This window comes from Xiphophorus couchianus, chromosome 24, assembly GCF_001444195.1.
Source record: "Xiphophorus couchianus chromosome 24, X_couchianus-1.0, whole genome shotgun sequence".
Lineage (NCBI taxonomy): Eukaryota > Metazoa > Chordata > Actinopteri > Cyprinodontiformes > Poeciliidae > Xiphophorus > Xiphophorus couchianus.
The window spans coordinates 5,020,679-5,042,683 of record NC_040251.1 but is presented as its reverse complement, the minus strand read 5'-3'; the positions used below and the strand labels follow the sequence as shown (position 1 = coordinate 5,042,683).

The following is a 22,005-nucleotide window of genomic DNA, read 5'->3' as shown; positions in this document are numbered from 1 at the left end:
GCTATTTAAATGTGCATACATTTGAAATTTGAAATTGATATTTGTGACTGTATACAAAACAGCTCAGCAAATGTTGCAGTAAGCATATTGTGAGGTAACGCAAAAGAAACAAATTTTCCCATGTTCCATAGAGGGAAATAAAACCATCTGAGCTGAAATCACAAAAAAAAAAATTAATAAAAAATCATATTCGAATTGTAGAAACCATCATACTTATTGAGTTGTTTGCAGCAGAAGATAGAAAGACCAGAACCACCCAAACATCTCCAGAAAACATCTAAGATGGCATCAGAATGAGGCAAACATGCAGCCTGAAAAATGTTGAATTGAGCTTTACTTCATATTTCTGTTACAGGGTGAAAGCACCATCAGTGAGAACAAGGCTGACTTTCCGGTCGACTCAAGTTCAGATCAAAAAAACTCCACGAAGCCAAAATGGAGTTGAGGTTAGCTTTAATCTTCATTTATCTGTAGAGAAAAATATATATATCAGACAAAAAGTCAAAATCTTTCAACTCAAAGTTCTTTATCATGACAATGTTTCTTTAAACTCAAACTGCTGCAGCTTCAGCCACTCAGGATCATCAGGACACAGCTCAGCTCCTCTCCTTCTCTAAGATCTCGCCCTGCAGAAAGGAGAAGGGTGAAGATCAGTGAGTGTTTCCAGCTTCTCTCGCTGCGTTACCGACTCTTCCAGGAGTCGGTAACGCATCACATCCTGTAAAAAGAGCAGCAAGGATTTCAGTTCTGTTCAGAGCAGCTTTCAGCTCTCATGTTAAAGTGTCGGAGCGAACGTACTGAACCCCAAGCTCACACATCTACACACACTTTTAGAGGTCTGCTTCCTCTGACATCAGCTCTGATGCGCCCACAGTTTGTTTCTAGACATGTTGGACGGCTGGCAGCTTTGTTTCCTGATCAACAGTCATTTCCCCCCTCAACACAAACACAGGAAACACAACAAGCTTCTGGATCACTTGGTAATCTAGCCAAGACCGTTCTCCTCCCACTGAGAAGCTGCAGCTTTACTGATAACACTGGAACTTCCCCCTGCTTCTCACAGGGTATAATTCAGCACTGCTGATAGCAGCTGGACTCACTTCCAGAATCTACTCACCTCACCGTCCTTACAAGAGCCTTCAGCTGCTGAATAGCCGAGTCCTTCAGGCCGTTTCCTCGTAGGTCCAGGTAAATCAGACGAGAAGGGTTGGACTTCAGAGCTGCGACCAGATAATCAACGCTGGTCTCTGACAAACCGCACCACACCAAGCTAAATAAAGAATAAAAGATGTGAGCTGGAGCCAACGGGATGCATATTAAAACGGTCCAACAGAACCAGTTAAAGAACTCTCACTGATATAAAGGACAACATGCAGCCGCTTCAATAAAGACCAGCTGACTTCAGCTCTTAAACTCTGTCAGCTCCATCAACACAAGCTCAGCTTCTGCTGCTAAATTATTTCAGTTTCACAGAAATCAAACAGGTCAGGAGGTATTTTGGAGGAAATATGAACAGAACTAAGCTTGTACCTCAGACTCTGTATTTTGCAGTCAGTGGTCTGAAGAAAACCACACATCTCCTTTACTCCAGCGTCTTTCAGGTCTTTGTTGCTGCTCAGTCCCAGTTTTGTCAGATGGGAGGGGTTGGACTCCAGCGCCGAGGCCAGACAAGCACAGCTGCTTTCTGTCAAGCTGCAGTCGGTCAATCTGAATGAAGAATGAAACGTGTGAGCTGAAGCCAACAGGATTCAGATTAAACCAGTACAACTGAACCAGATAAAGACATCTGCTTAATATTGACAACATGCTGCTGCTTCAATAAAGACCTGCTGACTTCTTCTCTATCAGTTCCATCCATACAAACTACGACTTTGCGCCTACGTTATTCAAGATTCCAAGAAAACGAGGAATTTTGGAGGAAATATGGACAAATGCAGTGTAATGCAGAAAAAAATTAATTTTCAATGCAATATTTCTTGCCAGTTATCTCTGAATGTGAAAGTACTTATAATATATAGAATTATTCCACATGTATTTTACTATGTGTGATGGATTTCTTTAAAATGGCTCACTTTCTGAGATGACTGGCAAGAAATATTGAACTTTTACATAATTTTTGTAGAGATACGAGTAATGTAAAACTATTGTTAAGAGCAGAAACATGCACACGTTTTATATTAAATCTTGTACATTGTTTTTTAGTACTTTAATCGGTGAAATCATTCCAGATTCTTAAAAAAGCGCTGAAGCATCAATCAGCGATTTATATATTTGTTCCTGTCAGACAGACTCCAGGAGCTGAAAAGCACTTTTTCTAAACTGTGGTGAATTTTTCTGCCAAATTATGTCAAACTGTTTACAAAAAAGATATGAAGCAACTAATCTTGTACCCCAATCTCTTTATTTTGCAGGAAGGGGTTCGTAGAAAACTACAGATCTCCTTCGTTCCGGCAACTTCCAGGTCGTTTCCACTCAGGTCCAGTTCTGTCAGATGGAAAGGGTTGGCCTTCAAAGCCAAGGCCAGAGAAGCACAACTGATCTCTGACGAACTACACTCCTCCAATCTGAATAAAGAATAAAACATGTGAGCTACAGCCAAAAGGATGCAGTTTAAAGTTGAAGTATGAACAAATAAATAGCACGATATAAAACATTAATATCTGATTTGCCCCGCAAGGTGGAGCGCAAAATTGACTGTTTCCCACAAATGTGAATATCAAGTGTGTGTAATCTGTGGCAAAAGCCTTGCTGTCTGCACATGGAGCAGCGGTTCAACAAAAGTAACAGTGACCTTTCCCAGAATTTTCCAGCAGGAAGCAACTTCAACAAAGATAAAAAATAAAATAAAATCAACAGAGGCATCATTTAAAGTGGCACAAAGCCTGACCAACCAGAAATATCATTACAGTTTTGGTGGGATCATGAAAGATGGACCTTCAACAATTTGGTGTTGACATTCTTCTATAGCAGAAGTCTGCAATCCTTACAATTTGTTCCTCAAGTGAAGCCAAATAAAGCTTGTTTGGAGCCCCAGATCTTCCATGACCTTTTGGAAAAAGTACAGCTGATCATTTCTGAGAAATACCAATATAAGGTAATGTCTGTTGTCATTTGTAAAGAACCACCATTTACTATTTTTAAGTTTCAAGATAAAGGTTTTAAGTCGCAACAAATGTCTGGTGGAGCTCATCGTGGCAGCATAGCTGTCATATGTGTATGTATGTATGACGAAGGTGCAATGTCTGGTTGTGCACATGGACACAAAAACTAATGAATGGCTGGGCAAAGTGAGAGTTCGCCTATTAAATTGACTAAAGATGAAAACATAAACTAAAAACTGGAGTTTGGACCCCTAGCAGCGTGACGACAAGATCCCACCCCCATCGCCCTTCTGCAGGGCAAAAAGCTGCAAGGACCACCATTGATTTTAGATGTCAAGTCATCAATATAACACATTAAATCTCAAATAATATGTCAAAGAAAAAGGGATGCAGTGCTTTGCTCCTAAGTGTCAACACTATGACAACTAGGTTAGGAAAAAGTTTTAATTAAGAAAAAAATAGTGAGGCAGAGGGAAGTAGTTCAGTTATTCTTGCTTGACTTTGACAACCTTAACATGTAGATGTGTTGTGTGTTTTGGTTCACTTCAAAATGTAAAAAAAGGGACCCACACACACCACTCTGACAGATCATCAGTAGAGCAAGTCTGTAAACTAGATAATTTAGATTAGCTAATAGCAGCGGTAGCTAATCTACCACAGCAATTACGTAATAATCGGAAACAACGGACTGAACGTTCTGTTCTTTGGGTGAGAAATGTTTGGGTGTTTTTTGGTGTTGAATACTGAAACATACGGTGGCGTTGTTGTCAGACACTATGGCAACGAGTCTTTCATTTAGTTAACAGAATTGTTCTACCACAGCAGTGTGGCTATGGATGGCGTCCTAATTGTCTATTTTCCCTCTATCCCTTTTAGAGGGAGGCGATACAAGTGTCACATCAGAAATAGTAGCATAGTTTCTTACATCAGCTTTTGTACTTTGCAGCAGGTGCTCTGCAGAAAATCGCAGAGGTCCTTTACGCCAGCATCTTTCAGGATGTTGTTGCTCAGAGCCAGTTCTGTCAGGTGGGAGGGGTTGGACTTCAGAGCCGAGGCCAGAGAAGCCCAGCTGAGCTCCGTCAAGCTGCAGTTGCTCAATCTGAATAAAAAATAAATAAAACGTGGTGCAGGTTCAAACTGAAATGTAAACAAATAAAATTGTACAAAATGAATTTGACTCAATGTAAAATTTGAAAAAAAATAATAAACTGGAATCTAATATTTTGTCCAATAAAACTGTTCAAACATAAGAGTTTGACCAAGAACACATTATTATGATGTGTTTGAATATTTCAGTCTGGGCTGAAATGGTTTTGTGCTGAAAGTAAAGTTAACTTTAATAACCAAAGTGTTACATTAGACCTGTTATGTAATCTGATTACAGTTCGAACTGTAATCTGATATAAGTATTTATTCAGGCTTTCACCAAGCTAAATTGTAAGAGCTAAATGAAATGCAAGACACACCAGAAACATTATAAGGTAACATTATAACAAAGAAACCATTTATTGCTATCAATTTAGTTATGAAAGATTCAAGTTCAATGAATAAAAAAAATAATTTAATTATCTCAGTATTAAACAGACAATCAAAAGTTACAGTGCAAAAGCCTTCAGAAATTATATTCTGACATTTGGGAGAAAATGTTGCTTTTAAAGAACACAAAATAAAATCAAAATAGGCTTTAAAGAATCATTAAATCATTTTAATGAACAGAGAAAACAAACCTAAGAATCTCCACTTTACTGACTGAACTCTCCAGGATCTCACACAGATGCCGCATTCCAGCGTCTAAAAGTCCGTCAATCTCACGTATCTCTAGTTCAGTCAGGTGGGAGGGATTGGAATTCAGAGCCGAGACCACAACTTCGCACTCCGTCTCTGAGAGACTGCAGGCAACAAGTCTGTGATTAGAGAAAAAAAATGAAATTACTTCTAATTAAATCAGACTAACAAAGATATAACAGTGATGACAACATCTGATAAACATTTGATCTTCGCATCAATTCACTGAGTATCTCTGCAATTCATGATTAAAGTTATTGTTCTGCTCCCGATTCTACAGTAGAGAATCTACAGATTCTGCACAAAGATCCATTTAACATTTAACCACAGCTCAGGCTTTATGCTCTAAGAACAACACTGAAGGTTTGGGTCATGCTTTTAGTCCTGGTTATGCTTCGGGTTCTAATCCTGGTTCAGGTTAAAACAGCTTATGCTTCATGTTCTCAGAACACCGAATGTTTTAGCAGAAGTCCTCTTTCCTACGAAACTCCCAGTTTCTTCATGCTGAGCTCTGCCTACACAGGCGGTCTTCTTTAAGATGACTTTAAAAGATGGAGGAACAGATTAAATCAATGAAGCTAATATTCCAAAGGTCACAACAGGTTGGCGTGATGGTTGATTATCAAAAACCAACCAAGGAGCAAAACATATTTTCTATTCCTCCATTTTCTACATAAACTTCAGCATCTTTAGGATCAAGACTCCAATAGCCAATGGGTGACTCTGGAAACCGGGACAATTAATCTGTGCAATAAATGTTTTTATTTGCAAATTAAAATAATCTCACACTAACAATAATACATTTAGATGTCCATGTTAGGATCTGGTGAATGCATCTCCATCTGGATTAACCCCTCCAACATCCATATAAGCTCCTGACACTTAGCAGTCAGCAACCTCTCCTTCCTAAGGCAATCAGGACCCTCAGTCAGATGTTGAAGATTTTCTATCAGTCTGTGACGGAACGGTTTCAGCTTTCTCTGCGGCATCTGATGGAGCTGCAGCAATCCGAGCCTCAAAATATCTGGAGCACCCGGTGAAGAGAATGACTGGGCCGATTGAAAGAAGCTACTAGTGACGATAGCACGAAGAAGAAACTGCTCAAGATAAAAATAGGAGCTAGTTTTCAAAGAGTCTCCTCAGCAGTGTTTGGTCACATTACAAAAAAAAATCCACATTTGAAAACCAGAGGCGAAAACCTATTCAGCCATCAAGACAGGTGGTAAATTAAGACATCAGGATAAGTACTCTGCACTCAATAAGCTGCAAAGCTTTGATTTTATTAGCCTAACTGTAAATAGTTAGAATAATATATTCTTCTTTCTTTCTGCAGGCAACATGCCCAATACAGTGTTTGATTATGTAGTGTGATGTTGACTGATAATTCCTCTACAGAGTGATTTCATAAAAACAATTTAAAAAAATGTAAAAGGTGAATAATGGAGTTGAGCCCCAATGAGTGAAGAGATGTTCAAAATGTGTCTATGATTGATTGGAGCTTTCATAGAAAACAGAGATCAAGCTTTCTAAATACCAAAAGCTGCAGTAGTGTTGTCCTAACTAAGCATAACATTCAGATGTTTCAATGACTGAAATGGACCAAAGCATGACTAAAGTGGCTAAAAGTTAAAAAAAAACGCCCAGAAGCAACTTGAAGAATGAAGAAAAAACTGGAGAACAACAATGCTGAATCAGCATTCACACAATGAAGACATCTGGACTCACCGAGCCTTTCTGCAATTCCTCACAGCTGGAACCAGTCTCAGTCGTCCCTTCTCTGATGTGTTGTACTTTTCTAGGTTCAACTCATCCAGAACTTCATCTGACATTTGCAGCATGTAGGATAGAGCAGAGCATTGGACCACTGAGAGCTCCTTCCCTGAATTCAGGAGCTGTTGAATCTCCAGATAAAATGAGAGGTCATTCATCTCCATCAGACAGTGGAAGATGTTGATGCTTCTGTCAGGGGATATATCATCGGTGTTCATCTCCTTCAGGTTCTTGATGACTATCTGGATGGTTTCTGGACTGCTCTCTGTCTGACCCAGCAGATCTTCTAAGAGTCTCTGGTTGGACTCCACAGAGAGGCCATGAAGGAAGCGGACAAACAGGTCCAAGTGACCATTTTTACTGCCGAGGGATTTCATTACGACTTTTTTCATGAACTCATCCAGAGACGTTTCACTGTATTTCTGTCCCAGGAATATCTCCATCACTTCTATGTTCCTGCTGGTGAAACAGTGGAGCATGTAGACTGCAGCCAGAAACTCCTGAATGCTCAGATGAACAAAGCAGTAGACTGATTTCTGGAGGATCACACTCTCTTTTTTGAAGATCTCTGTACAAACTCCTGAGTACACCAAGGCCTCTGTGACATCCAGACCACATTGCTCCAGGTCTTCTTCATAGAACATGATGTTTCCTTTCTCTAGCTGTTCAAATGCCAGCCTCCCCAGCTTCAAAAGAACTTCCTTTTCAGCCTCCATCAGCTCATGTGGACTTGGGTCATGTCCTCCATGGTACTTGTTCTTCCTCTTTGTCTGGACCAGCAGGAAGTGTGAGTACATGTCAGTCATGGTCTTGGGCAGCTCTCCTCTCTGTTCTGTGCTCAACATGTCCTCCAGAACCGTAGCAGTGATCCAGCAGAACACTGGGATTACACACATAATGTAGAGGCTCTTGGAGGTCTTTATATGGGAGATGATTCTGCTGGACAGCTGTTCATCGCTGAACCTCTTCCTGAAGTACTCCTCCTTCTGGGCATCGGTGAAGCCTCGTACTTCTGTTACCCTGGAAACGCATGAAGGAGGGATGTGATTTGCCACTACAGGCCTGGAAGTTATCCAGATGAGAGCCGAGGGAAGCAGGTTTCCCTTGATGAGGTTTATCAGCAGAACATTGACTGGTGACTTCTGTGTGACGTCAGAAACCAACTGACTGTCGTTGAAGTCCAGCGAAAGTCTGCTTTCGTCCAGGCCATCAAAGATGAAGAGAGTTTTCCAGCTGGCCAACTTTTCTGCTGGGAGCTTCTGGAGTTTTGGATGGAAAACGTGGAGCAGCGTGAGAAGACTGTGCTGCACATCTTTGATCAGGTTCAGCTCCCTGAATGAAAGCAGAACCACCATATTGACATCTTGGTTCTCCAAGCCCTCTACCCAGTCCAGAGTGAACTTCTGCACTGAGAAAGTTTTTCCAACCCCAGCGACACCGATGGTCAGAACCACTCTGATGGCTCCATGTTGGCCAGGTAAAGCTTTAAAGATGTCATGGCACTTGATTGGAACATCATGGCGCTTCTGGCTCTTGGAAACTGCCTCCAGCTGCATCACCTCATGTTGGGTATTAACCTCTTCACTCTGCCCCTCTGTGATATAGACTTCAATGTAGATACTGTTGAGGGGGTTTTACTTCCCATTTCATCACTTCCGTCAGTCACATATTCACATCTCTTCCTCAGACTCATCTTATGTTTGTTTAAAACCTGCAAACCAACATTTGCTGAAACAAAAAAGAAAAGGCAACTGATGTAAAAAAAAAGAAAAAGAAAAAAAAAGCAGACAAAAAAAAAACAAACATGATTTTGTATGATTAAGTTGGAACAAATCCACTTTGAACATTAGGGGATGTTATCATTTTCTGTTGCCGTATTCTAGATTTGAGCCACTGTTGGAGTAGTTATGTTACTTCATTCAGATTTTTCTTTTTTAAAACATTCATCCCTTAACTTTTTTTTTTTATTTTTATCATTCATAACCACAGCAACAAACTGGCTTACAACAGGGAGCAGCTGGTCAAAATTGCAAAAGCTGCAATAATATCACAACTGAAGCCACAAATGTAAGAGAAGTTGAAAAGGAGCTCATGGTTGCAGAGCAGGAGCAAAGAAGAGAGAGAAACCATCTCTTCCATCCAGGGCTGTAATGATTCCTTGAATAATTTGAGTACCTTGATTATTAAAATTCCCCCCAAAAAATTACCTACCTTGAGGCTTCGTTAAACTATGTTTTAGCACACCGTGTTCCGGCCAGGTGATTATGCTTCTGTAGTGGAAAAATTAAAGTAAGGTCACACCTGCTAGTTGTATTGCTATAAGTTAATTCTAAGTTCCAGTATACTCCCACCAAGTTAAACTATTTTGGTTACATGTTCAAGGTTGGACGTTGTTTTTCAAAGCTGCATGGGAACCGGTCTGTTTCCCATGCTTAGGATCCTCCATCCCTTTGTATAAAACTCATGTGTTGTCTCTGCCTGGCAGAGCTTTTCATCCAGACCCGCTTCATTACTGATTGTCCTACAAGCTTCTCTGTATTGTGCACAAGATATGAATAAACCTGATTTGAGTGACTGACTTGGAAATAGTATTTTTTTTCCACGACAGTTTCACAACGCTCTTACTTCCTCCTATGAGTTGTTGATGAAAGGCAAGTGACACCAGCATAACGTCCATTTTTCAAGTTCAGTTCGGAGGCATTTCATTGATTGATGATAATGTCTGGGTTTTGTTGGAAATATTAGTTTAATTATGCTCGCTTTAATGATGTTCGACTGTAGAGAATATTAAAACATTAGACGGATCATGGTTGCTTTGAGTAGGCCTCAATTTAGGATAGATTCATGATTTAATCAATACACAACTTTAAGCAGTAGAAAATGTTATTTAGATATAATGATCACAATTTGATTAAAATTAGCCCATGTAGTGTAGCTTTTATAGTAGATCACATTCTTAAGAGTGTGTAAGTCATATATTCCTCTGAACAATCTCTTAGTTCATTACAGCCAAAGAAGTAGAAAACTAATCAGAAAATATTGAGTGTAATAGTTGTTTTAGAATTTAAATTGACCATGTTTGCTTTATAAATGTTTGCAGATATTATATGAAACGTCCACTAATTTTTATAATCAGAACCTGCTGTTTGATGCACTGGGTTAGGAGGAGGTCAGGAGAGCTATGTGCGGTGCAGGAACCAGTTTGAGGCAGTTTGAAAGGATGAAAAACATGGATAGCTGACAAACGTCGGTCCTGCATTCTTGAGTAAAATGTTTCCATATGAAATGAACACATCTATTGTTCATGCCCTGGAGAAGTGCCTCCCATGCACTGCATGATAATGTTTTCCTGAGACATGGCTGCAGGATTATATCCCCGACTGGTTCAACAGACACGACAGAAGGAAGCTCTGATAACGGATGTTTAGTCTCACCTGGTGCACAGATGCTCTGATTGGCTATCAGGGGTCCAGCTCCTACTTTGGGTTGTTTCCAACACTGGGGGCAGGAGGAGGGTCCTGATGGAGCAGGCCCAATGCACTGTCTGCAGAACCAGTGTCCGCAGCTGATGGAGACTGGATCCATCGGAACCTTTCGACACAAAGCACAGCAGGACGGCTGCTCCTCCACAGCAGTGCTGCTCCTCTTCCTCCTTCTGTGAAGACATTTTTTCATCTGTGAAATAGTTCACCAACAACATGGTGGAACTGTCCTACTGAAGCTGAAGATGTTCATAAAGGTTCACCACAAACAAAGGACCAGAATCTGGGTCAAAGCAGAACCTCACAACTTTGATGATGTCTGGTTTGAAAGCATTTCATTGTATTATCTTTGGTGTCATGATTGATCTTTTTGGCGTCTTTTTCCATCTGAAATCTCTTCTGGGACAATAATCCTTTCTCTGTCTGAATCAGAGCAGAAGACTGCTCCCATCAAAGGCTTAAAGAGACTGATTCAAATCTAATTCCAGTGTCGAAAGCTTGATCCTTCTTTAATGGCGGAACGCAAATCAACAGGACTTAGCCACAGTTTGCATTTATCCAAGCACTTTATGAAGCGATTATTTGAACATGTTAGTAGCAGTAACAACTTCTTTAAAGTTCACATCTTATTTGTTGTTTAAAGTTGGATCGACTGAATCTCATTTCATAATGATCTTTTGGACTTTGGTTCTGTTTTCATTTTGTGGTTTTTAACTAACTACACTGTCTTTATATATCATTTGCAGTTGGAGTCTTCAGTTGCAGTCCGTCTTTATTGTGCCCAGTGTCTGCTTTTTTTTAAAAAAGCGGTCTGGTTCATTTCACGGACTTGGTTCTAATTTCGATCTGGTTCTGCTCGTCTCGCCTCTTTCTGGGTTCCTGTGTTACCGACATCAAGTTCTATTCAGCCCATCTGGTTTGTCTGCATACAAGCAAAAAATTATGTTAAAAGTCGGCTTTTCTCTACCTCATCGCATTAAAAATCCAACAGTTTGGACTATTTCAATAACTACTCTAACAGTCTGTTATTATTGATGTTTGTCTTCTTTATTGATGAATTTACAGAAGAGATTTGAGTTTAGAATTGGTACCGATGACCACAAAGTTGACCCAAATGAGCCAATCTCAATCATTTTATAAATAAAACTATAAATAACATTTTATTCAGGTGTTGCACTGTTATTTAAAACATTTAAAGGCATTCTTAGCATTAATGGCTGAGATTTTACAGCAATTTGACCCACAATATGAGGGTGGACAGAGAAGCGGAAGATACGCAGGTAATACAGCTGCTGAGATCATATTTCTTTGAAATAATCTACGAAGCACTTCTGTAGTATCCACTACAAATACTAAAAAGCCCAGAATGTGCTGTGTTTCCATTAAATAAGAAAATTAAATAACGAACGAATAAGCTTGTTCATGTCACAAGTCTTTGAAAAACGTATTTCAGTGCAGCTCAAAAACCACCTCGTCCTAGTGCAGAAACTTCTTTTTTTCAAAATTATCTTGTTCCTGTCAGGCTGATTTATTTTCAGAATTTCAGTTTGTGCAATTTTATGGTTATTGGAATCACAGCTATAGTCACATTGATGACATCCGATCTGAGTTAAAATGTAGTTTTGCATCAGAGCAAGACGTCAAAGTAAAGCTGATGTTCAGAAGACAGATGACCACAAAGTTGACCCAAATTAGTCAATCTCAATCATTTGCAGAGGAATAGTTTATCAGAAAAGGATGAAAATGTCCAACTTCACAGGGGGAAAAAAAAACAAAAAATCAGAGGCAAGGTGACATTTAGGTCTATTTTAAGTTGGAAGTAAATCTGAGTTCATGGATAGTAAAAGAAGAGACACCACTGAGCAGCAGACTGAGCAGGTATTGCATGGGTTTTGGTTTGAGAGCAACATGGTAAAGCGCTGTAGTGACTGAACCTGCAGCATCAATGTATTCAAAAAGACAAGCTGTAGTGACGGCTGTTTCTACAGCCCAGTTCAACCTGATGAAAGGAACCATTCTGACGAGTCACGATACACTAACTCTCCATCTAGTTTCACATTTGAACTGCTGGATTTATCAAGCTGGAAGTAGAGAACATGACACTGAAGATGTCATCTGGTTGATGCTGACTAGATAAACAGACCAGTTAATACTAGATATATCTATGTGGAATGACAGGAATCAGTTAGAAACTGGTTTTCTTACTTTGTGCCTGAGGGCACAGGCTCATTACTGAATAGTGGAGGACTGTCTCTGGACCGGTCACTCCTCGCAGACTGACAGCTGGATCCTGGAGGTTCTGCTCTGTCCTTTGGATCCCAATCCTCCATCTTCAGGACGTCAGTCAGTCTGTAAGAGAAACCAATACCAGTCAACGTCCGGCTTTGAATTGTTCACTCCTTCACTCACTTTGACAGGGACCATATACAGTACAGTGTTGATAATATATGAACAGATGTTTGATTCAGACTTCAGCTTTTGGATCTAATTTGCAGTCACTCAGACACAGGACGACTTGTAGAGCATTATACATGACGACATACAACTTTGCAATTCCTAGTGGATTTAAAATGCTCTCAATAAAGAAGAATGTGGTTCATCATTTGATTAAGTGACACTATTTAGTGGAGCCAAAACAACTATGAATTATGAAATTTGCAACTTTATTTTCACCGACCTCAAGCAGAAGAGCAAAGAGTGGGGGTCCCAAAACAACTTTGTTAAAGCTAAGTGAAGGTGGAGATTTACCATTTCTTCTGCAATAATATCCTTCCTTTAAATAAGGTATAAAGAAACACGAGAGTAATGAAATGACCAGCCTCATTCTGACCATCCCACAACAGTTTCTGATTAACTCCCAATGTCTGAGAGAAGTCTTGCACTTTCTTCTTATTTCAATAATCAGGTAAACTTGTTTACAGCTGTTTGTTCCTCTTGAGGTAAAATCAAATCCTGCAGAGCTTTAAAAGTTAAATTAAATTCTTATTCTATATTATAACAGTTCGTTATTGCACACGCCACACAAACAGATCACTTGCAGCTGACTTGCAGCAGTCATGGTTGATCACACAAGATGTAAAGTAAGGAAGTCGTGTGCTTCTGGCACTTTATTCAATATTTTTTCTCGTTACTAAAGATAGATCAATAAAACAGCCTCATTTTACAGCCCTCTATAAGCAGCAACGTTTCACAATAAAGTCTTAAATTTCCGATTAACCATTTAATTTTACGTACGATTAAGAACTTTGCTGATCAGCCCCTTAAAAATAAAACAGGCCACGGCAGCGGGACTCCCAGCCCACCCTATCAGAGAAGGGCATTTCAGGCCGAGGTGGTCGTCCATGTTTGTCACCTTTTAGAAGAAACTAAGATAGTCATTAGAGACACGGAGGACAACGGAGCGGTAACACTTACCTCGACTCTGCTGGGTATTTCTTCGTCTTTTATGGGGGTTGGCAAGCAAAGTATTGATGCAAGTATCCCTCGCTGTAGCAAACATAAAGGGGCGGGGACGGACCACTGTCAGTCTCATACCTTATTTGGAAATGGGACAATTGCTCTCCGGAAGTGAAGAGGGCGCTATTTCCTATATTATTCGCGGTCTCCCGTTTTTATTTTCTTTTAAAGTCTGTCATATATCTTCACCTTTAGGAAGGATTTTCACTCTCGGTATGTTTTTGAACTTCTCTCTCTTATTTACTTCAGCGCAGCTCACAGTTTTTAACAAATTCTGTAGCTTTCTGTGTACTTCTAAATCTGCATCTTGGTCGCATCTTTTCGGCCCTGCTACTGCCTCTAGTGGCGTGAGGGTGGTGACACAACTCAACTATTTTCATTATTAAATCAGAATACCACAAAGTCTTTATTATTTATTATTAATTTAATTCTGGCGTTACTGGGACAGGAAACGATAAATTCCCTCACAAAAGAACATACCTTTACATTTTCTTAAGGAAGTAAAGCTAATTAAATGGCATAAACAAGATCTGAAAGTGATTCTAGTTTCACTTGATGGCCAACCTGTTGAAACTGTGGCAAATTTTAAATTCCGTGTGTCATTCCTGGACAGTCAGCTCAACTTTGCTGAAAACACTGGCTATATCTTTAAGAACTGGCTGCACAGTGGCGCAGTTGGTAGCACTGTTGCCTTGCAGCAAGAAGGTCCTGGGTTCGATTCCCGGCCGGGGTCTTTCTGCATGGAGTTTGCATGTTCTCCCTGTGCATGCGTGGGTTCTCTCCGGGTACTCCGGCTTCCTCCCACAGTCCAAAAACATGACTGTTAGGTTAATTGGTCTATCTAAATTCTCCCTAGGGGTGTGTGTTGTGTGTGTGAATGGTTGTTTGTCCTGTATGTCTCTGTGTTGCCCTGTGACAGACTGGCGACCTGTCCAGGGTGTACCCCGCCTCCCGCCTGGAACGTAGCTGGAGATGGGCACCAGCAACCCTCCCGACCCCATTAGGGACAAGGGTGAACAGAAAATGGATGGATGGATGGATATCTTTAAGAACTGTTCTGAGAGACTCTACCTTTTAAGATGACCCAGTGATCTTGGGTTTACCCAAATTGAGGTTGTGTACAACCTCTAGTTAGGTATAGGTTGTTGAGTTAAAATGTTAAAACTTGACATTCTAACTTGAATTTTAACTCAACTCAAGTTAAAACAACATTTTAACTCAAGTTTAAACTTTTCATCTCCTCAGCTGGTTTGGTCACATGAGCTACAAACTAACAGACAATCTTTTAAGAGATAACTGTTTGCTGAAAGAACATGGAAGATAGCTCGATTCGATTCCCCGACGGGGAGCTTGCTTTGTTTCTTGGATGACAATTTCCACTGCGGTACTGTAATAATTGTATGATGGTTTAAATGTAGCTTTGTGGAAATTGATGAAAAGCCAAAAATAGGTGGGGTCAAAAGTCAACAAGTCCTCGTTAGTATAGTGGTAAGTATCCCCGCTTGTCACGTGGGAGACCAGGGTTTGATTCCCTGACGGGGAGGTTGTTTCATCTTCACCAATGTTTTCTACCACAATCCAGTAATAATCACAATACAGTTTAAAGGTAACTTCTGTGGAAATTGATGAAATGTCAAAAATAGGTGAACCAGCAGTCAACAAGTCCTCGTTAGTATAGTGGTAAGTATCTCCGCTTGTCACGCGGGAGACCGGGGTTCGATTCCCCAATGGGGAGCTTGCTTTGTTTCTTGGATGACGTTTTCCACTGTAATAACTGTATGATGGTTTAAATGTAGCTTTTGTGGAAATTGATGAAAAGCCAAAAATAGGTGGGGCCAAAAGACAACAAGTCCTCGTTAATATAGTGGTAAGTATCCCCGCTTGTCACGCGGGAGACCGGGGTTGGATTCCCCGACGGGGAGGTTGTATGATCTTGGCCAATGTTTTCTACCACAGTCCAGTCATTATCCTATCACGATTTTAACGTAACTTCTGTGGAAATTGATGAAATGTCAAAAATAGGTGAACCAGCAGTCAACAAGTCCTCGTTAGTATAGTGGTAAGTATCCCCGCTTGTCACGCGGGAGACCAGGGTTCGATTCCCTGACGGGGAGGTTGTTTCATCTTGACCAATGTTTTCTACCACAATCCAGTCATAATCGTAATACAGTTTAAATGTAGCTACTGTGGAAATTGATGAAAAGCCAAAAATAGGTGGGGCCAAAAGTCAACAAGTCCTCGTTAGTATAGTGGTAAGTATCCCCGCTTGTCACGTGGGAGACCAGGGTTTGATTCCCTGACGGGGAGGTTGTTTCATCTTGACCAATGTTTTCTACCACAATCCAGTAATAATCACAATACAGTTTAAAGGTAACTTCTGTGGAAATTGATGAAAAGCCAAAAATAGGTTTAGGCAGAGCAACAACAAGTCCTCGTTAGTATAGTGGTAAGTATCTCCGCTTGTCACGCGGGAGACCGGTGTTCGATTCCCCGACGGGGAGGTTGTTTGATCTTGGCCAATGTTTTCTACCACAGTCCAGTCATTATCCTATCACAGTTTAAAAGTAACTTCTGTGGAAATTGATGAAATGTCAAAAATAGGTGGGGCCAAAAGACAACAAGTCCTCGTTAATATAGTGGTAAGTATCCCCGCTTGTCACGCGGGAGACCGGTGTTCGATTCCCCGACGGGGAGGTTGTTTGATCTTGGCCAATGTTTTCTACCACAGTCCAGTCATTATCCTATCACAGTTTAAAAGTAACTTCTGTGGAAATTGATGAAATGTCAAAAATAGGTGGGGCCAAAAGACAACAAGTCCTCGTTAGTATGGTGGTAAGTATCCCCGCTTGTCACGCGGGAGACCAGGGTTCGATTCCCAGACGGGGAGCTTGCTTTGTTTCTTGGATGACGTTTTCCACTGTGGTACTGTAATAACTGTATGATGGTTTAAACGTAGCTTTTGTGGAAATTGATGAAAAGCCAAAAATAGGTGGGGCCAAAAGACAACAAGTCCTCGTTAGTATAATGGTAAGTATCCCCGCTTGTCACGCGGGAGACCGGTGTTCGATTCCCCGACGGGGAGGTTGTTTGATCTTGGCCAATGTTTTCTACCACAGTCCAGTCATTATCCTATCACAGTTTAAAAGTTACTTCTGTGGAAATTGATGAAATGTCAAAAATAGGTGGGGCCAAAAGACAACAAGTCCTCATTAGTATGGTGGTAAGTATCCCCGCTTGTCACGCGGGAGACCAGGGTTCGATTCCCCGACGGGGAGCTTGCTTTGTTTCTTGGATGACGTTTTCCACTGTGGTACTGTAATAACTGTATGATGGTTTAAACGTAGCTTTTGTGGAAATTGATGAAAAGCCAAAAATAGGTGTGGCCAAAAGACAACAAGTCCTCGTTAGTATAGTGGTAAGTATCCCCGCTTGTCACGCGGGAGACCGGGGTTGGATTCCCTGACGGGGAGGTTGTTTGATCTTGGCCAATGTTTTCTACCACAGTCCAGTCATTATCCTATCACGGTTTTAACGTAACTTCTGTGGAAATTGATGAAATGTCAAAAATAGGTGAACCAGCAGTCAACAAGTCCTCGTTAGTATAGTGGTAAGTATCCCCGCTTGTCACGCGGGAGACCGGGGTTCGATTCCCCGACGGGGAGCTTGCTTTGTTTCTTGGATGACGTTTTCCACTGTAATAACTGTATGATGGTTTAAATGTAGCTTTTGTGGAAATTGATGAAAAGCCAAAAATAGGTGGGGCCAAAAGACAACAAGTCCTCGTTAGTATAGTGGTAAGTATCCCCGCTTGTCACGCGGGAGACCGGGGTTCGATTCCCCGACGGGGAGGTTGTTTGATCTTGGCCAATGTTTTCTACCACAGTCCAGTCATTTAAACGTAACTTCTGTGAAATTGACGAAATGTCAAAAATAGGTGGGGCCAGCAGTCAACAAGTCCTCGTTAGTATAGTGGTAAGTACCCTCGCTTGTCACGTAGGAGACCAGGGTTCGATTCCCCGACGGGGAGCTTGCTTTGTTTCTTGGATGACGTTTTCCACTGTAATAACTGTATGATGGTTTAAATGTAGCTTTTGTGGAAATTGATGAAAAGCCAAAAATAGGTGGGGCCAAAAGACAACAAGTCCTCGTTAGTATAGTGGTAAGTATCCCCGCTTGTCACGCTGGAGACCGGGGTTCGATTCCCCGACGGGGAGGTTGTTTGATCTTGGCTAATGTTTTCTACCACAGTCCAGTCATTATCCTATCACAGTTTAAAAGTAACTTCTGTGAAATTGATGAAATGTCAAAAATAGGTGGGGCCAGCAGTCAACAAGTCCTCGTTATTATAGTGGTAAGTATCCTCGCTTGTCACGTAGGAGACCAGGGTTCGTTTCCCCGACGGGGAGCTTGCTTTGTTTCTTGGATGACGTTTTCCACTGCGGTACTGTAATAATTGTATGATGTTTTAAATGTAGCTGTTGTGGAAATTGATGAAAAGCCAAAAATAGGTGGGGCCAAAAGACAACAAGTCCTCATTAGTATAGTGGTAAGTATCCCCGCTTGTCACGCGGGAGACTGGGGTTCGATTCCCCGACGGGGAGCTTGCTTTGTTTCTTGGATGACGTTTTCCACTGTGGTACTGTAATAATTATATCATGGTTTAAATGTAAACTTTGTATAAATTGATGAATAGCCAAAAATAGGTGGGGCCAAAAGACAACAAGTCCTCGTTAGTATAGTGGTAAGTATCCCCGCTTGTCACGCGGGAGAGCGGGGTTCGATTCCCCGACGGGGAGGTTGTTTGATCTTGGCCAATGTTTTCTACCACAGTCCAGTCATTTAAACGTAACTTCTGTGAAATTGACGAAATGTCAAAAATAGGTGGGGACAGCAGTCAACAAGTCCTCGTTAGTATAGTGGTAAGTACCCTCGCTTGTCACGTAGGAGACCAGGGTTCGATTCCCCGACGGGGAGCTTGCTTTGTTTCTCGGATGACGTTTTCCACTGCGGTACTGTAATAATTGTATGATGTTTTAAATGTAGCTGTTGTGGAAATTGATGAAAAGCCAAAAATAGGTGGGGCCAAAAGACAACAAGTCCTCGTTAGTATAGTGGTAAGTATCACCGTTTGTCACGCAGGAGACAGGGGTTCGATTCCCCTACCGGGATGTTGTTTGATCTTGGCCAATGTTTTCTACCACAATCCAGTCATAATCGTAATGCATTTTAAACGTACCTTCTGTGGAAATTGATGAAAAGACAAAAATAGGTTTAGGAAGAGCAACAACAAGTCCTCGTTAGTATAATGGTAAGTATCCCTGCTTGTCACGCGGGAGACCATGGTTCGATTCCCTGACGGGGAGGTTGTTTGATCTTGGCCAATGTTTTCTACCACAGTCCAGTCATTTAAATGTAACTTCTGTGGAAATTGATGAAATGTCAAAAATAGGTGGGGACAGCAGTCAACAAGTCCTCGTTAGTATAGTGGTAAGTATCCCCGCTTGTCACGCGGAAGACCGGGGTTCGATTCCCCGACGGGGAGGTTGTTTGATCTTGGCCAATGTTTTCTACCACAGTCCAGTCATTATCCTATCACAGTTTAAAAGTAACTTCTGTGGAAATTGATGAAATGTCAAAAATAGGTTTAGGCAGAGCAACAACAAGTCCTCGTTAGTATAGTGGTAAGTATCCCCGCTTGTCACGCAGGAGACCAGGGTTCGATTCCCTGACGGGGAGGTTGTTTGATCTTGGCCAGAGTTTTCTACCACAATCCAGTCGTAATCGTAATACATTTTAAATGTAGCTACTGTGGGAATTGATGAAAAGCCAAAAATAGGTTTAGGCAGAGCAACAACAAGTCCTCGTTAGTATAGTGGGAAGTATCCCCGCTTGTCACGCGGGAGACCAGGGTTCGATTCCCTGACGGGGAGGTTGCTTTGTTTCTTGGATGATGTTTTCCACTGTGGTACTGTAATAACTGCATGATAGTTTAAATGTAGCTTTTGTGGAAATTGATGAAAAGCCAAAAATAGGTGGGGCCAAAAGACAACAAGTCCTCGTTAGTATAGTGGTAAGTATCCCCGCTTGTCACGCGGGAGACCGGGGTTCGATTCCCCGACGGGGAGGTTTTTTGATCTTGGCCAATGTTTTCTACCACAGTCCAGTCATTATCCTATCACAGTTTAAAAGTAACTTCGCTGGAAATTGATGAAATGTCAAAAATAGGTGGGGCCAAAAGACAAAAAGTCCTCGTTAGTATAGTGGTAAGTACCCTTGCTTGTCACGCGGGAGACCAGGTTTCGATTCCCCGACGGGGAGCTTGCTTTGTTTCTTGGATGATGTTTTCCACTGTGGTACTGTAATAATTGTATCATGGTTTAAAGGTAACTTCTGTGGAAATTGATGAAAACCCAAAAATAGCTTTAGGCAGAGCAACAACAAGTCCTCGTTAGTATAGTGGTAAGTATCCCCGCTTGTCACGCGGGAGACCGGGGTTCGATTCCACGACGGGGAGCTTGCTTTGTTTCTTGGATGACGTTTTCCACTGTGGTACTGTAATAATTATATCATGGTTTAAATGTAAACTTTGTATAAATTGATGAATAGCCAAAAATAGGTGGGGCCAAAAGACAACAAGTCCTCGTTAGTATAGTGGTAAGTATCCCCGCTTGTCACGCGGGAGAGCGGGGTTCGATTCCCCGACGGGGAGGTTGTTTGATCTTGGCCAATGTTTTCTACCACAGTCCAGTCATTTAAACGTAACTTCTGTGAAATTGACGAAATGTCAAAAATAGGTGGGGCCAGCAGTCAACAAGTCCTCGTTAGTATAGTGGTAAGTACCCTCGCTTGTCACGTAGGAGACCAGGGTTCGATTCCCCGACGGGGAGCTTGCTTTGTTTCTCGGATGACGTTTTCCACTGCGGTACTGTAATAATTGTATGATGTTTTAAATGTAAACTTTGTATAAATTGATGAATAGCCAAAAATAGGTGGGGCCAAAAGACAACAAGTCCTCGTTAGTATAGTGGTAAGTATCCCCGCTTGTCACGCGGGAGAGCGGGGTTCGATTCCCCTACCGGGATGTTGTTTGATCTTGGCCAATGTTTTCTACCACAATCCAGTCATAATCATAATGCCTTTTAAACGTACCTTCTGTGGAAATTGATGAAAAGACAAAAATAGGTTTAGGAAGAGCAACAACAAGTCCTCGTTAGTATAATGGTAAGTATCCCTGCTTGTCACGCGGGAGACCATGGTTCGATTCCCTGACGGGGAGGTTGTTTGATCTTGGCCAATGTTTTCTACCACAGTCCAGTCATTTAAATGTAACTTCTGTGGAAATTGATGAAATGTCAAAAATAGGTGGGGCCAGCAGTCAACAAGTCCTCGTTAGTATAGTGGTAAGTATCCCCGCTTGTCACGCGGAAGACCGGGGTTTGATTCCCCGATGGGGAGGTTGTTTGATCTTGGCCAATGTTTTCTACCACAGTCCAGTCATTATCCTTTCACAGTTTAAAAGTAACTTCTGTGGAAATTGATGAAATGTCAAAAATAGGTTTAGGCAGAGCAACAACAAGTCCTCGTTAGTATAGTGGTAAGTATCCCCGCTTGTCACGCAGGAGACCAGGGTTCGATTCCCTGACGGGGAGGTTGTTTGATCTTGGCCAGTGTTTTCTACCACAATCGAGTCATAATCGTAATACATTTTAAATGTAGCTACTGTGGAAATTGATGAAAAGCCAAAAATAGCTTTAGGCAGAGCAACAACAAGTCCTCGTTAGTATAGTGGTAAGTATCCCCGCTTGTCACGCGGGAGACCGGGGTTCGATTCCACGACGGGGAGCTTGCTTTGTTTCTTGGATGACGTTTTCTACTGTGGTACTGTAATAATTATATCATGGTTTAAATGTAAACTTTGTATAAATTGATGAATAGCCAAAAATAGGTGGGGCCAAAAGACAACAAGTCCTCGTTAGTATAGTGGTAAGTATCCCCGCTTGTCACGCGGGAGAGAGGGGTTCGATTCCCCGACGGGGAGGTTGTTTGATCTTGGCCAATGTTTTCTACCACAGTCCAGTCATTTAAACGTAACTTCTGTGAAATTGACAAAATGTCAAAAATAGGTGGGGCCAACAGTCAACAAGTCCTCGTTAGTATAGTGGGAAGTATCCCTGCTTGTCACGCGGGAGACCAGGGTTCGATTTCCTGACGGGGAGGTTGCTTTGTTTCTTGGATGATGTTTTCCACTGTGGTACTGTAATAACTGTATGATGGTTTAAATGTAGCTTTTGTGGAAATTGATGAAAAGCCAAAAATAGGTGGGGCCAAAAGACAACAAGTCCTCGTTAGTATAGTGGTAAGTATCCCCGCTTGTCACGCGGGAGACCGGGGTTCGATTCCCCGACGGGGAG

At 41.5% G+C, this 22,005-nt stretch overlaps 5 non-coding genes and 1 pseudogene across 5 annotated transcripts; 5 read left to right on the top strand and 1 right to left on the bottom strand.

Annotated features, from left to right (window-relative positions):
- Positions 1-316: 316 nt before the first annotated feature.
- On the bottom strand, positions 317-13,683 carry LOC114141024 (NLR family CARD domain-containing protein 3-like; annotated as a pseudogene).
- Positions 13,684-15,636: 1,953 nt separating this feature from the next.
- trnad-guc (transfer RNA aspartic acid (anticodon GUC)) lies at positions 15,637-15,708 on the top strand. Its single transcript has one exon. It is a non-coding gene; the product is annotated as a tRNA-Asp (tRNA).
- A 1,476-nt stretch (positions 15,709-17,184) lies between these two features.
- trnad-guc (transfer RNA aspartic acid (anticodon GUC)) lies at positions 17,185-17,256 on the top strand. The gene has a single exon. It is a non-coding gene; the product is annotated as a tRNA-Asp (tRNA).
- A 115-nt stretch (positions 17,257-17,371) lies between these two features.
- trnad-guc (transfer RNA aspartic acid (anticodon GUC)) lies at positions 17,372-17,443 on the top strand. The gene has a single exon. It is a non-coding gene; the product is annotated as a tRNA-Asp (tRNA).
- A 2,204-nt stretch (positions 17,444-19,647) lies between these two features.
- trnad-guc (transfer RNA aspartic acid (anticodon GUC)) lies at positions 19,648-19,719 on the top strand. The gene has a single exon. It is a non-coding gene; the product is annotated as a tRNA-Asp (tRNA).
- Positions 19,720-21,933: 2,214 nt separating this feature from the next.
- On the top strand, positions 21,934-22,005 carry trnad-guc (transfer RNA aspartic acid (anticodon GUC)). The gene has a single exon. It is a non-coding gene; the product is annotated as a tRNA-Asp (tRNA).